Here is a 13,197-nt window from a genome sequence, read left to right as displayed (position 1 = left end):
GTTTTCGGGCTGCTCAACTTCTAAATTGTTCTTCTAAACTGACACGAGCACCGCTAACGTTATTTCACGCAGTAATCGTAAACTATTTAATAAAATATCATTGTCGAGTTTCTTGATATACAGCGTGTCCGGTCTGTCTCGGACCACCGAAGTATCTCGAAAAACACGAACGATATGAAAACATGTTTCGGACGAAGGGTTTGCTCGATATTGAGGTAGACGTACTATAATCTTATATATTTGATCTTGCGATGCCTTTGAAACTTCCTGTGTACATATTTTTCTAACTGACATTCGGTCTAGCGCGTTTCCAAAGTAGCGAGATATTAGTTGACGTCGTGTTAACATTATAACATTTTTTTTTTTTTTATAGTTTATTTTGGTTTTTACAATTTGACCTGTAGGACATTTGGTAAAGTGTTACATCTCATTGGTAATAAAAAAATAAAATAAAAATAAATATAGCATGTGGGTGGCTACCCCCAGCGGGTTGCCAACTTCGTGTTTTATAAGTTATATCTTTTATGAACATTATAACGTATAACATATTTTTCCACATCGCACATAGTTCTTGAGAAAGATTTCGTATAAAAAAGCAAATAGGATGGAAGCAGGAGGGAAGGAAATATGGCAAAAATTGGTTTCGGAAATTATTAGATATCGTGCACTTGACTCTGCCCCCCGGTTAACACATTTCGCTGCGTATCTGTCCGGACTTTTTATATTCGATAGCTAAAGTTACACGATTCGAAAAAATCTTGCAGGATGAAATTCGTCAAAGGGAACATGCTGAACGTATACACTCGTCTACAACAGCTTTATTCAGATATTATTTATAAATATCGCGTTGCTTATTCTACGAGAATACCAATTATTTGCTGTAGATGTACATATTGAAAATACGTAAACAATTTCTCGCTAAGAATAGACGTTTTATCCTCTTTGTGTCTTAAACTCGACGCGGTCTGCTCCTTTATATCTTCTAACGATATTTGTCACGGTTAATACTAATACTTGTGCAATTTTTTTTTCTAGTTTATTTATTGGTTTTTACAATTTGTCCAGAAGGACATTTGGTAAAATATTATATCTTAGTGATTAGAAAGATAAAAATAAAAGTATAGCGTGTGGGTGGCTACCCCCAGTGGGGTGCCATCTTCGTGTTTGCTCTTGTGCAATTTCACGATAAATTTTACTCATTGCCCTATGATAGAAGTTGCAAGTTGTCTTTTATCAGAATTATTATAGTATTACAGTGTTTCCATTTCGTTATGCGTTACATTTCTCGGTGTATTATGAAAATATCGATGTGTCTTTCTTTTGGCGCTAATTATATAAAATAATTATAGGGAATATATTATATTTCGCAATTGGAATTATTTTCTAGAATTCCTAGAAAATTTCATTGTAAAACGTTAGAAGATAAGATAATTTTTTGTTAAAAATCGACTATAATACATATTATTAAGAAAGAATTATTTTGCACTCTCAAAGTACGACAAGTCGTTCGTATATTCGTAGAATATTTAACACGATATCTAAACCGTTCCTTCTAATACAATGTCACAAATACGAGGATAATGGTGGGAATATTAGTGCGAGCAACTATTTGCACAGTAAAGAAGAAAATATTTTGCGCGCGAAGGTCACTTATGGATGTATTATACGACGTTAGTAACTCTTTGTAAGCGATGTTACCCACCGTTATTTTGTTTGCGGATCTTTTAGACGAGACGTTGACTTGGAATATTTCTCTTGCTCTCGTAATTCAGCAAATGTTTCAGATTGTCGATGTAAAACGCGTGACATGTAATTAACATGTAAAAATGTTAATTATTTATGTTTCATACGGTAGAGATATTACGTATTATATGGATCTTATTATTAAGGTAACAATAATATTACACGATTGCAAAAGCGATATAAAGATGGCTTTAAATCTGAGAAATTCAAAGTTTCCACTTTCTCAGGCATACTTACGTCGATTTCTCGTAAATCTCCACCGAATTCTTCGTTAAACGTAAAGGTATTAACACGTTCGTCGCCACGCCGCATATATCTATGCGACAGGTATACTTCCGTGGGGGCCCCGTCACCAAACGATGGTGACGCTCTTCTTGTTCGAGTTAATTAATTAAATATACGATATTATATATAGGATATACAGCATAAAAATATTAAAAACACATTATACCATACTTTTTACTAATTTATATTCCGGATATTATATTACATTATCCTATATCGTATGGTACTCGTTAAAACATTCCAAACACGTTTGGAGTGATTTTGGGCACTTCGAAAAATAGTTAGACTCTGTTATCACTACTCTCCTCACTTTCAAATATATTTTCACGCTGTTTACTGAACATTTTGAGGATTAAAAAGTCACCGATGTACGTCTCGCAAGTATGCTTCTCGACTAAATGAAAGATCTGAGATATCTGCCGTGAGATCCCTCGGAATACTCTAGCTGGATAGCTTGTCGCTTTCTCCATTTCAGAAATAAATAATCTTTTCTTTATAATGAATCGAAGACGATAAACGATGAGTTCCTGCTTGTCGCTCTATTTACGTTCTGCGTACCGACGGTCGGATTTGGGCCCCGCAGGAAACTTAGCCGAATCACGCTGGGCGACGAACGTGTTAAACTTGCTTTTTCGAACTCTCTTCGTTTATCCGAAAGAAGGATAATAGGTAAACGGTAGGCTGTGGAAATGTAGTGGAAACCCGTTCTAATCATCGAAGAGAACATTGACTTGATCGGTGACGACTATCGTGGGCTCGTTAAATTTTTCTTTCTCGCGATTGGATTTGGGTTTGGACGCCGTACAAACCAACCAGCCTACACCCACTCCGTCCTATCGTTGTATTCATCGTATCGTGTACGTTGTGACTCATCCGTATTTTCAGTTTATTCATTTGCTGTTCGTTTACAGCATTGCCCTACCTCTAATAATAACTGTAGGCAATCGGAACATTTTTCTCTATTATTGTTTGCTGTATATTGTGCGTTGGTAAAGTTTCATGAAAATTGGTATGTCACGCTCGACCGACGTCACTGGTAACTATCGCTTCAGTAATAACGATCGTTTGAAAAAGCCTTGTTTTATCGTTCAATAGCCTCAAGCATTGGGATATTCGACTCTTGAATCTGATTTCACGTGCAAATGTAATTGTTATACGCATAATTCTTATTTATTTATTTCAACGACGGAGCTTCGTTAGTGTCACGGATCGAATTTCTGCTTGGCACGTGTTACGCCAGATGCGATGGTCCTTGCGAGGTTCCTCACGGTCTGGGCGCCAAGGCCTACGCATTGTTACACTGACTCGCAACAATCCTGAGGAGATACCATAAACCGAATCTGTTCAGTTTCATTTCTCTTCGCATAAGTATTTTCGGTTTACGGATAGTCCTTATGTTTGTTGTACGCTCTTATCTATTACGGAGGAAGCGGGTGCCTGGCGAGATAACAGGCTTTTCCCATGAACAAGGATGCCCACGAGCCACATCTGATTTTCTTTGTCTTCACAGTTTCATTTATTAACCAATGGGCATCGCGGATCGTTACTCTCGCTTTTCTACCGAAAAGTGTAAACGACGAAGCCGCGTTCCAAGTTCAGAAGGGCACACCCACACCGAGCTTTCCTCCTTGATGGTACGAGACGGGTCCGGACAGTTTTTTTTTTTTTTTTTTTTTTTTACAATTTGTCCTGAAGGACATTTGGTAAAGTATTATATCTTATTGGTAAAAAAAAATAAATAAAAAAAAAAAAATGTAGCATTTGGGTGGCTACCCCCAGCGGGGTGCCATCTTCGTGTTTGCTAGGTTATATTTTTTATGAGGTCTATTGGGTGTTTCCTTTTTAGTCTTCTTGCGATGTTTGTTGTCCGGACAGTTTTTGTAATCCTTTTGTACGAAAAACCTAACTGTGCTACTAATAAAGCCAGCCGTTTACTGAACTAATTTGTTATCGTTTAAAATTACGAGACACTAGCAACGCGGCTAACAGTCTGTAATTTCAGATACAATTTCGTAGATGTCAGGAATCGAAGAAAATCCAACAGATTCTGGCTAACATAAAAGATATAACTTGGAAAAAATGAAGCTGGCACCCCGCTGGGGGTAGCCGCCCTCATGCTATATTTATTTTTTATTTATATTTTTTTTTTCACCAACAAGATATAACACTTTACCAAATGTCCACAAGAACAAATTGTAAAATAACCAAAATAAAATAAAAAAAAAAAAAAAAAGATTCTGGCTAGAATACAACAACTTGCTTGTATCGTTAGGCAGTTTAGTGGTGTTTCTCTCTCGTGATCGTAATTTTTCCACTGCGGTGCAATATTTTTGATAGAGAACGATACTTTGCATTGTTCGCAGCTATGAGATTCGTGAGATGATATGAATGTAGATATGAATGAATGAGTGCTGCGTGACCGATCCTAATTCCTCTAATCGACCACTGGGCTGTTCGATTAATCGTGTTTGGCAACATATTTCTATAGAATGCTTTTTTACGAAAGTATTGAAACAATCTTTTGCATTGTGCGTGACATAGCGAATAACCTCATTACGTTCCCTGGTGTTAGCTTCCAACTGTTAGTTTCGTTGCCTTATTTGCTTGTTCGTCCGCAACCAACGTGTCGTTATATTTTTCCCCCCCACCGATATCGCACCGTTGCATGGGAAGTGACACAGCTGAAGAAACGCGATTTTCGCAATTATCGCCGTGAAAACGTTACAAAGACGTTGCTCGATCAGTTATGGTAATCTTCGTAATTTGAGCCACAGAAGGTAGTCCTAACTAGAAGAAGGGTGGTCCTCCAAGGTTAAGGTCCAACAACTTAAAGCGAAAGAAAAGAACGCCTGTATCACGAGCGTTGTTCGTAAATTGATTCGTAAATTCGATTTGCGTTTAGAAGCAGTTTTTCGTTTCTTCCGGAAAGTATACTTCTTCGAGTTGTGTCTCTTTCCACGCAAGGATGCGGTATGTTTCCTAAATTTCTTGGACGAGTGAAAACCACCGATGCCCCTTTTTCTGTTTCGCATCCACCAACCAGAGTTTTACTCGAACAACGAATAACATGGCAAGATTTATTCGAAAAAGGATTAGTCGTTAGTGACGAATAAATCCGTATCTTTATTCGTTATTGAATTTGTAGCGGCACATGAGTTACAGTCAGTTGTCGATCAGTAGTTATCAATCAGTTATCGTCGAATTATTACCGAGTTATTATTTGCGAATTAACGGAGTATACGAGTCTTTAAGTTATCCGCCAGCATTTTATTATCTATCTTCGCGACTACGACTGTACGAACGTCTATCGACGGAACTTATAAACCTTTAGTAATAATATCTATTCGAAATATACTTGACGGTTGCAATAGCAATCTTTTTCGGCGTTATAATTTAAATTCAATCTCCTCACATCATCCGCCACAAATTTCAGGAGTAATTGTAAGCAAGCGTCTAGGCAGAAAGAAAAATTGTGCCATGGGTGGGCGGCGGGATGCCCGACGCCGACGCCAACAGTGGTACTCGAAGCCAAAGTGGCCGCCCGTAGCCAGAATTGCCCGATGCTTCTTCGCTCGATACAGTCGACTTCGTCTTTTTAAGTAAACGTTCTCTGCTCTCTACGTACAGTATTCGAACTTACAGGCGGATAAGTTCACAAAGGAAGCTATGTTTTACGTGATATGTATTTGTTGTTTTATTGTCACTCTCTTGTTATTTATCTTTGTGGAAAACTCATTCGCGAAATCGTCTTAGTGTGCGATAATCAAAACCAAATCGCTCTATGTAATCGAATCGTTACTGTTACGACTGTAATTTTCTGTGCGGAGGATCTTGTTCTAGCCTCGATCGGCATGAACGAGACACGCCAAATTCATGCTTATTCGTCGTTACAATAATTTTCCTGCCATTGTCGTACTTATCAGTCAAAGAAGAATTATCCAAATTCAGCAATACATAGCACAAGAGTTAACAACCACCAAAACCCTCTAATTACTCAACTACTCGACACGTCGGAACAGATCCGCAGGCTAAAAAGACATTACACCTTAGAGCTAAGCACTAGATTCAAGTAAAATCAAACATACTATGAACACTTATTAATCATGTCATAGTACCACGTCAGATAAATTTACTTAAAATTCTCTGACGAGAATTGATTGTAAAATAAACGCAAATTAAAAAAAAAAATTGTCGTACTTATAATTTTGTATGCGTGAGCGGATGTACGATAAATCTAGTAGTTGTAAATTGTATACGCAAGGCTGTGACGTGTAATGTCTGTGACGGATATTGCTAACGGTACGATACTGCTACTTTTTCTCTATACAGGATGGTTCATGAACGTGTACGTCCATACGTACGAGGGATAAATTTACGCGTTAAAATATGTCAGAAATGTCATATACAGCTATTCGTGTGTTTTCCTTCCTATATTCCATTATTATCGTTATATTGGCAACTTCTTTCGTGTATTTGTAGAATCGAAGTTTGAGTATGTTGAAGTGGTCAACACTTCTAAGAAAACTCAGTGGTTCCACAAATGGCGCTTCAAAGTCAAGGAAAACAAATCCAGCCACGTAACTTTCACGCTACGAGAACGAACTTGCTCATAGGTGACGATAAACGATATACCTATTCCAGATAAAGAGTCAGTCGGATATCTGGACATGATTCTGGACGGAAGATTGACATGGAAACAACGTATCTTAGATAAAACCAAACAACTGAAAACAAAATTTAAGAAATTCTACTGGCTCATCGGCCGACGTCCCAACTTAAACGCGCAAAGTAAAATTACACTATACAAGGCCATATTAAAACCCGTTTGGACCTATGAAATCCAACTATGGGAAACAGCGAGTAATTCCAACATAGAAATCCTTCAACGATTCCAATCGAAAACCTTAAGATCCCTAATAAATGCACCTTGGTACGTCACCAACGAAACGATACATCACGACCTCAAGATACCCATGGTCAAAGAAGAAATATTCAAATGCAGCAATAGACACAGCACAAGAGTTAACAACCACCGAAACCCTCTAATTACTCAACTGCTCGACACGTCGGAACAGATCCGCAGGTTAAAAAGACATTACACCTTGGACTTAAGCACTAGATTCAAATAGTATCAAACATACTATAAACGCTTATTAATCATGTCATAGTACCACGTCAGATAAATTTACTTAAAATTCTCTAACGAGAATTGATTGTAAAATAAAAAAAAAAGAAGAAAAAAATAAAGAAAACTCTACATCTGGTCCTTTTAGTTTTCTCAAGCACTGAAGCCATCGACAGCGCATAGACAAAAGACTGCGTCGAAGGCAAGCCATAAACGGTACACAGGCAACTTTGGCTTCAGAGTTTTTCAGTCATAGAGTAACGCTGCTAACGTGCGGATCTGGATCAGCTCAATTATATTCCGAACTTTGTATTTACACTTTAGTTTTAAAATATATATTTTCTACCTTATAATTTATTCCTTTGTATTCACATACATCTAATAACCTCAACAAAGTATAGCGAGTATGGCACGTCTGTGCGCTAGGTTCGTGCCTGACTTTAATCTATTTCATCCTATAGGTTCTTGTGTGTTACGTGTTCATTTTTTCGCTATTAGTTGCCAAGGACTTGTTGATTAGTTTCCAAGTTCAAGATTTTAACTTTTACAGTTACCACCTATCGTTTTCGTTCCTCCTGTTCTTTCATTCGTGAGCCTGCTGTTACATATCAAGAATCCCATAATTGCTCCTTTATATCGTTTCTGTCGTGTCATTGAACTTAGCTAGGTTCATTTTGTCTCAGTGTCTGGCGAAAGTTAATCGCATAGTCAGTAATACGATTTAATCCAAATTATCCTGCAGTCATCTCTTTCCACTCGTTTGAATAGTCTTTGAACGTGCCAGCGATACGTTGGTGGAGTTTGCTCGTAGTTTGCTATCTGAACTTTGTCTGATCCTGAACTTGTAGGATGGGTGAGTGAATTTACCGCGTGGGCTTGAAGAAAATGCGCGATCCGGAAACATTCGATGGGTCTGCTTGATTTCCCCCTTACAAACTCCTGGAATAAACGATATTTAGAATTCAACTGATTCGGCTTCTCGACCTTCTCCGTAATTCTTTCTGTCGTCTTCGTTTCGTTTATTTTCGTCTAAAAATCTGAACCAAAGAAAGATTCGTCTATTGCTATTTGGCGACAGGAAAAGAAAACGCGAAACCTTCAAATTCTTCCGATAATCCTGCCACAATGGACGCCTTTCATAATTTCTACCACCAATTTTGCCGCATCTATCAGCGACATTGTTTCGTCTATGCTCTCTTCCTCGATAAATTAATTAGGTGAGGAGTCCAAGGACGTCGAGGCTGATCGTTGGACATTTGCCACGCAGTCGTCTCCTCTTACTCGCATTTTCATTCAAAATGCCTTAACCTAGGCACTCGATCGAGATGCGTCTAAAAATTCTTACACGTGGTCAATAATTCCTGCTTAACTTAAAGACACGAGCGAACAGAGGATCGAGGTGTCAAGGACCTTCGAACCTCACCTTATTCGGATCGTCGTTTTTTCTTTTAACTATCCAAACATTCGCCTGTTCACGAGGACTACAGCTTTCTTTCACCTTATTTAATATTCGCCACTGTTTTCTAGTTTAGCTCGCCGTTAAGTTTTACTATCGGTGCAAACACGTTAGTGAAACCTTTGTGCGTCTTACCACTCGTGTAAATTCTTTAGGCTCATAATGAAATTTCCAAACTAAACCCGCGGTTTGCTATTCCAATATACCCGTTTCGCGTTCCTCCGACCACTGGCTGGTCCATTTTTCGCTCCACTCTGAGCTCCGCTCCTCTCTGCTAGGCCACGTGTTTCCCCGTTCACCGCTTCTTCCCACAAATCAACTCTCTCTCGCCCCTTTCCTTCATTTCCTTTCTTAATCTTTTCAGTTCTGCAGTTCTGCCTGCTGTCCTTTGCGATTTCCAGCCGTTTTTCGAGAACTTTGCTGAAACTGTAACCCGTAATCTCATTCTACGCACGTGCTACATCTAGGGACACGAACGCGTAAGACAGCAATTTTTTCACTCGCTCTAAAGGTCGCGACATCTGAGGGGTAAGAAGGAGATGCGAGAACGAGGCGCGAAATATAATTAAAAATCGTCCTAGTTTTTCGAGAAACAGACGAGAGCAAATATGACAAAATCGATACAAGCTGTCGTATTAGCGACAGAAAGCTGCAGAACTTCTTCTGCGACTAAAGCGTTCAAGTGGTTAATCCATACTGATTCTGTGTAATTCCATATTGATTTAGATATTTGTTAGGCTCGTGTAATTCAAAGACCGTGCGACAAGTTTTTGTTTACCAGGTTAATATATATTATTTCGTTACTCGCGTAGTACATTTCCGATTACTGTTATTGTGTTGATTATTACTATTATTCCATTTTCCAGAACAGAGTTATTTGTACGTACGTGCATTAAACTGCTCAATTATAGCTGCCAAATTCGCTACATCGTTAGCAAACAAACGTCGTTGTTGTTCGTTTATCCACTGATCGTCAGTCGCGAAACAGAGCGTGTAAGTTCGTTATTCGAAACGTTTTCAAATTACAGCTGCATATTGTTATCGATGGAACGTCACCTTGTAGCCAATAATTTCTCGGTATTTCCGTCATCTATTGTATTTTTCCAGAATAGAACGAGTTCAATTTTCCAATTATCAAAGTATTTTTGAAAATTAGCAAAGTAGCTGGCTGTTACCAGCGCATAGCAGTGTGTGTGACGCCAACCACATGAGAGACCAGGCCGCGCTTATACATATATTTGAAAGTGAGGAGAGTAGTGACGACGGAGTCTATTTTTCAAAGTGCCCAAAATCACCCCAAACGTGTTTGGAATGTTTTAACGAATACCATACGATATAGGATAACGTAATATATTATCTAGAATATAAATTAATAAAAAGTATGGTATAATGTGTTTTTAATATTTTTATGCTGTATATCCTATATATAATATCGTATATTTAGTTAACTCGAACAAGAAGAGCGTCACCATCATTTGGTGACGGGGTCCCCACGGAAGTATACCCGTCGCATAGATATGTGCGACGTAGCGACGAACGTATTAACGATAAGGCGTATGTATCTCAATTTCTATTTCGCTGTACAATCAGACGAAGAACTTCAGAAATTCGGTCGTATACGTACGATCGAGGGGACACGGTACGGTATTTCCATAACAACGAAAGATGGAGTTGGATCGTTTAAACGAAGGCCTTGTTATGCCGCGTTATTCGCCTCCGATAGGGGGAATCGCTTTTACTCGACCTTTTCATACGACGCTCAATCGAGATAGTTCGTCGTTTGACATTCGCTCGTATAGGTTCGCGATTTGCATATATGTTTTAAAATTGCTTAGAACATTTGGCTAGATACTAGATACAGGTGTGAATACAGAGTGACTGACGAAAGTGTACACTTTTTTTTATCTTTTTATTGTTACGATATATTTATCGCAAATGTAGGATTATCGTTCGTGAAAATGTAGCATACAACGTAAATAATAGTTTGGAACATACGACTACAAAGTATCGTGTCTTACTTTCAGCTTTGATTATTTTTGCAGTTATAATTTCAAAAAATATTTTTTATCCCCTTTATACGCTTTCACGTTCGTTTGAATTTTTTTTTAGTTTATTTTGTTTTTTTTTACAATTTGTCCTGAAGGACATTTGATAAAGTGTTATATCTCATTGGTAAAAAAAAAAATAAAATAAATATAGCATGTGGGTGGCTACCCCCAGCGGGGTGCCATCTTCGTGTTTGCTAGGTTATATCTTTTATGATTTTGTGAGTTTGAAATTTAACCAATATAATGGCGATAGTTCTAGTAGATGGTGTATATATATGTCGGAGATGAAAGAACATCGGGGCCTTTCTTTTGGAATTTTTGGGAAGATTCCAATACTTTAGCCTAGACTTTATATTATAGCTGTACTTAAATAACAAAACTTACAAGTAATTGTTTATGATTTAATCAGATTATGTTTGCCCGAGATTTATGACAGTAGGCTTGGGCTCGAAGTGACACAACTGGTCGCTAAACGTAGCCACGGTCGTGGGATGGACGCTTTTACATACCTAACAGAGGTATGGAGTAGTCGTATAGCTCTCCTTAAAAATATAGTTGTAGCGGCACACGTGCTCGAGGGCAAATCAAGCCCCGTGTGGTTTTGCCTCGGAGTATCGGTATCGTAGAACACACACATATTGTATTTAATAATCAAACTCCGGGCAGAAACAATATCGCCGCTACGTGGAACCGTCTAACAAAGGCGATTGGAATTTTATCGGTACCCCCTCGAGCAGTATAATATAAACGAAGGCGATCGTAAGGAGAGGAGAGTTTCATCAGTCTCATTCACGTGCGATCTAATCAGCGAGTCACACACACACTGTCTTTACGATGAGTTAATACCGAGCGTCCTAGCGAACATTTTTTGACTACAGGGGTACAGAGAGGTACAGAGAAAAGTATATAAGTGCAGTTCCACTTGGACTGAGAGGATTAAGTTGAGTTACATTTGAATTGTGAACAAGTAAGTTGAGTTCGACTTAGACTTTGGAAGAAAGCGCATTTGCTGTCCCGTTGACCGTGCATTCGTTATTGAACCTGTGGCAGCACTTGACAACAAATACCACCGGACAACACCAACTAACGCAGTGGTTAGCGCCTTAAACAATATTATATATAAGCACCACTTTACGACGACTTAAATCCAAATTATAAATTATAATGTCAAAAAGAATGTAATTCCGACACACATAATATTGTATGGCTATGTCGTACCGTCACGTATCGGTACTTTTGCCTAATCCACCCCACAACCGAAATTCATTGTTTATCGTAAATTCTATACATATGTAATAATCATATTCTGGATTGATAAACGCATGAAAAAAGAAAAGTGGTTAGCGCCTTAGGTTACGAACATTCGGGACTCGGATTCAAATCCCGGCGACCGGAGTCTGATTTTTCTTCCACAATTCTTAAATGAAAAGAAAATACAGCTGTACCCCAGCAGCGACATCTATACCCGCAGCAGAACCTATCTCGGCCTCTACACACCAGTGTAACGCTATCACCCACAAGTATACCGGCTACCACACTAACTAACAAACTACTACTACGCTACATTGCACCTCAAACCTAAGATCACTGTCATTAGCATCTTCTCGAGTATCTAATCACCACGGTTACTTGTCAAATTCTGTAATAATCATATTTGTACCAGTAAATATCATCTCTATTGCGTAACAACAATGGCTGATCCAATCGAAGACTCGTTACACGTCCCTAACCCCAAAGAGAACTCGACATATATATACGTAATACATTTCTAAGAACATTCGAATACTTTCCTGTTTATACCATTTGTATCATTTGTAGAAGAGGACTACTGCAATGGAAATTTAGTTGTCTCTAGTAATGACAAGTTTATCCCATTAATCGTCTGCTCAACGAGAATGTTTACTTGGTTAATTAAAACTTCAAACGTATGGTTCATTGAGCCTACGCGTACGAGCAAAGTAGATGCGGCATTGGCGGCAAGATATTGGAAAAAATTTACCCAAACTTTACCGAAGAATTCCGCACTGACCGACTTCCCATTTGGAAGCTTTTGTTTACAGTTGGAATGATTAGACCGAGAACAAAGTGAATATACGCCAAACACGATGCATGGAAAAAATCGTATAAAAATTGTTGGCTCTGTGCGATGAAATCAAAGTAGGTTAAAGCTAGAATTGAAATATCATCGGTTCAAGATTTTTTGGTTCTTATCCAAAAACTAATCGATATTATAACGCGAAAGAAACTTGATTTGTGAAGAAAGATGCTTTTGGTAATGGCGAGCTGTTTGGTCGGTATTTCTGACAACTTTTCCGATTTTTGTCAAAATATTATTTCAAAAAATTGTCGCGAACAACATTGCAAATACTTTTAATATTAGGTTAAGATTAAACTTGAAGCTAATCTAAAGCGCAAGGAATACATAGACTCGACGTAATCGTAAAGATAAACACAAACGTAAGGGTTTAGTCGAATGTGTGATATATTATATATACAAACGAAAGGATATAAAAACTGGTGACGGAAAGCGGTTGTCCTCT

At 38.3% G+C, this 13,197-nt stretch overlaps 1 protein-coding gene across 6 annotated transcripts in view; it reads left to right on the top strand.

Moving 5' to 3' along the window:
- The window catches only part of LOC132908984 (FERM domain-containing protein 5), a 53,043-nt gene that overhangs the window by 2,805 nt on the left and 37,041 nt on the right, over positions 1-13,197 (top strand). The gene's annotated exons all lie outside the window — the stretch shown is intronic.

The sequence above is a fragment of the Bombus pascuorum genome, chromosome 7 (genome assembly GCF_905332965.1).
Source record: "Bombus pascuorum chromosome 7, iyBomPasc1.1, whole genome shotgun sequence".
Taxonomy (NCBI): Eukaryota; Metazoa; Arthropoda; class Insecta; order Hymenoptera; family Apidae; genus Bombus; species Bombus pascuorum.
This window is presented reverse-complemented; position numbering and strand designations above follow the sequence as displayed.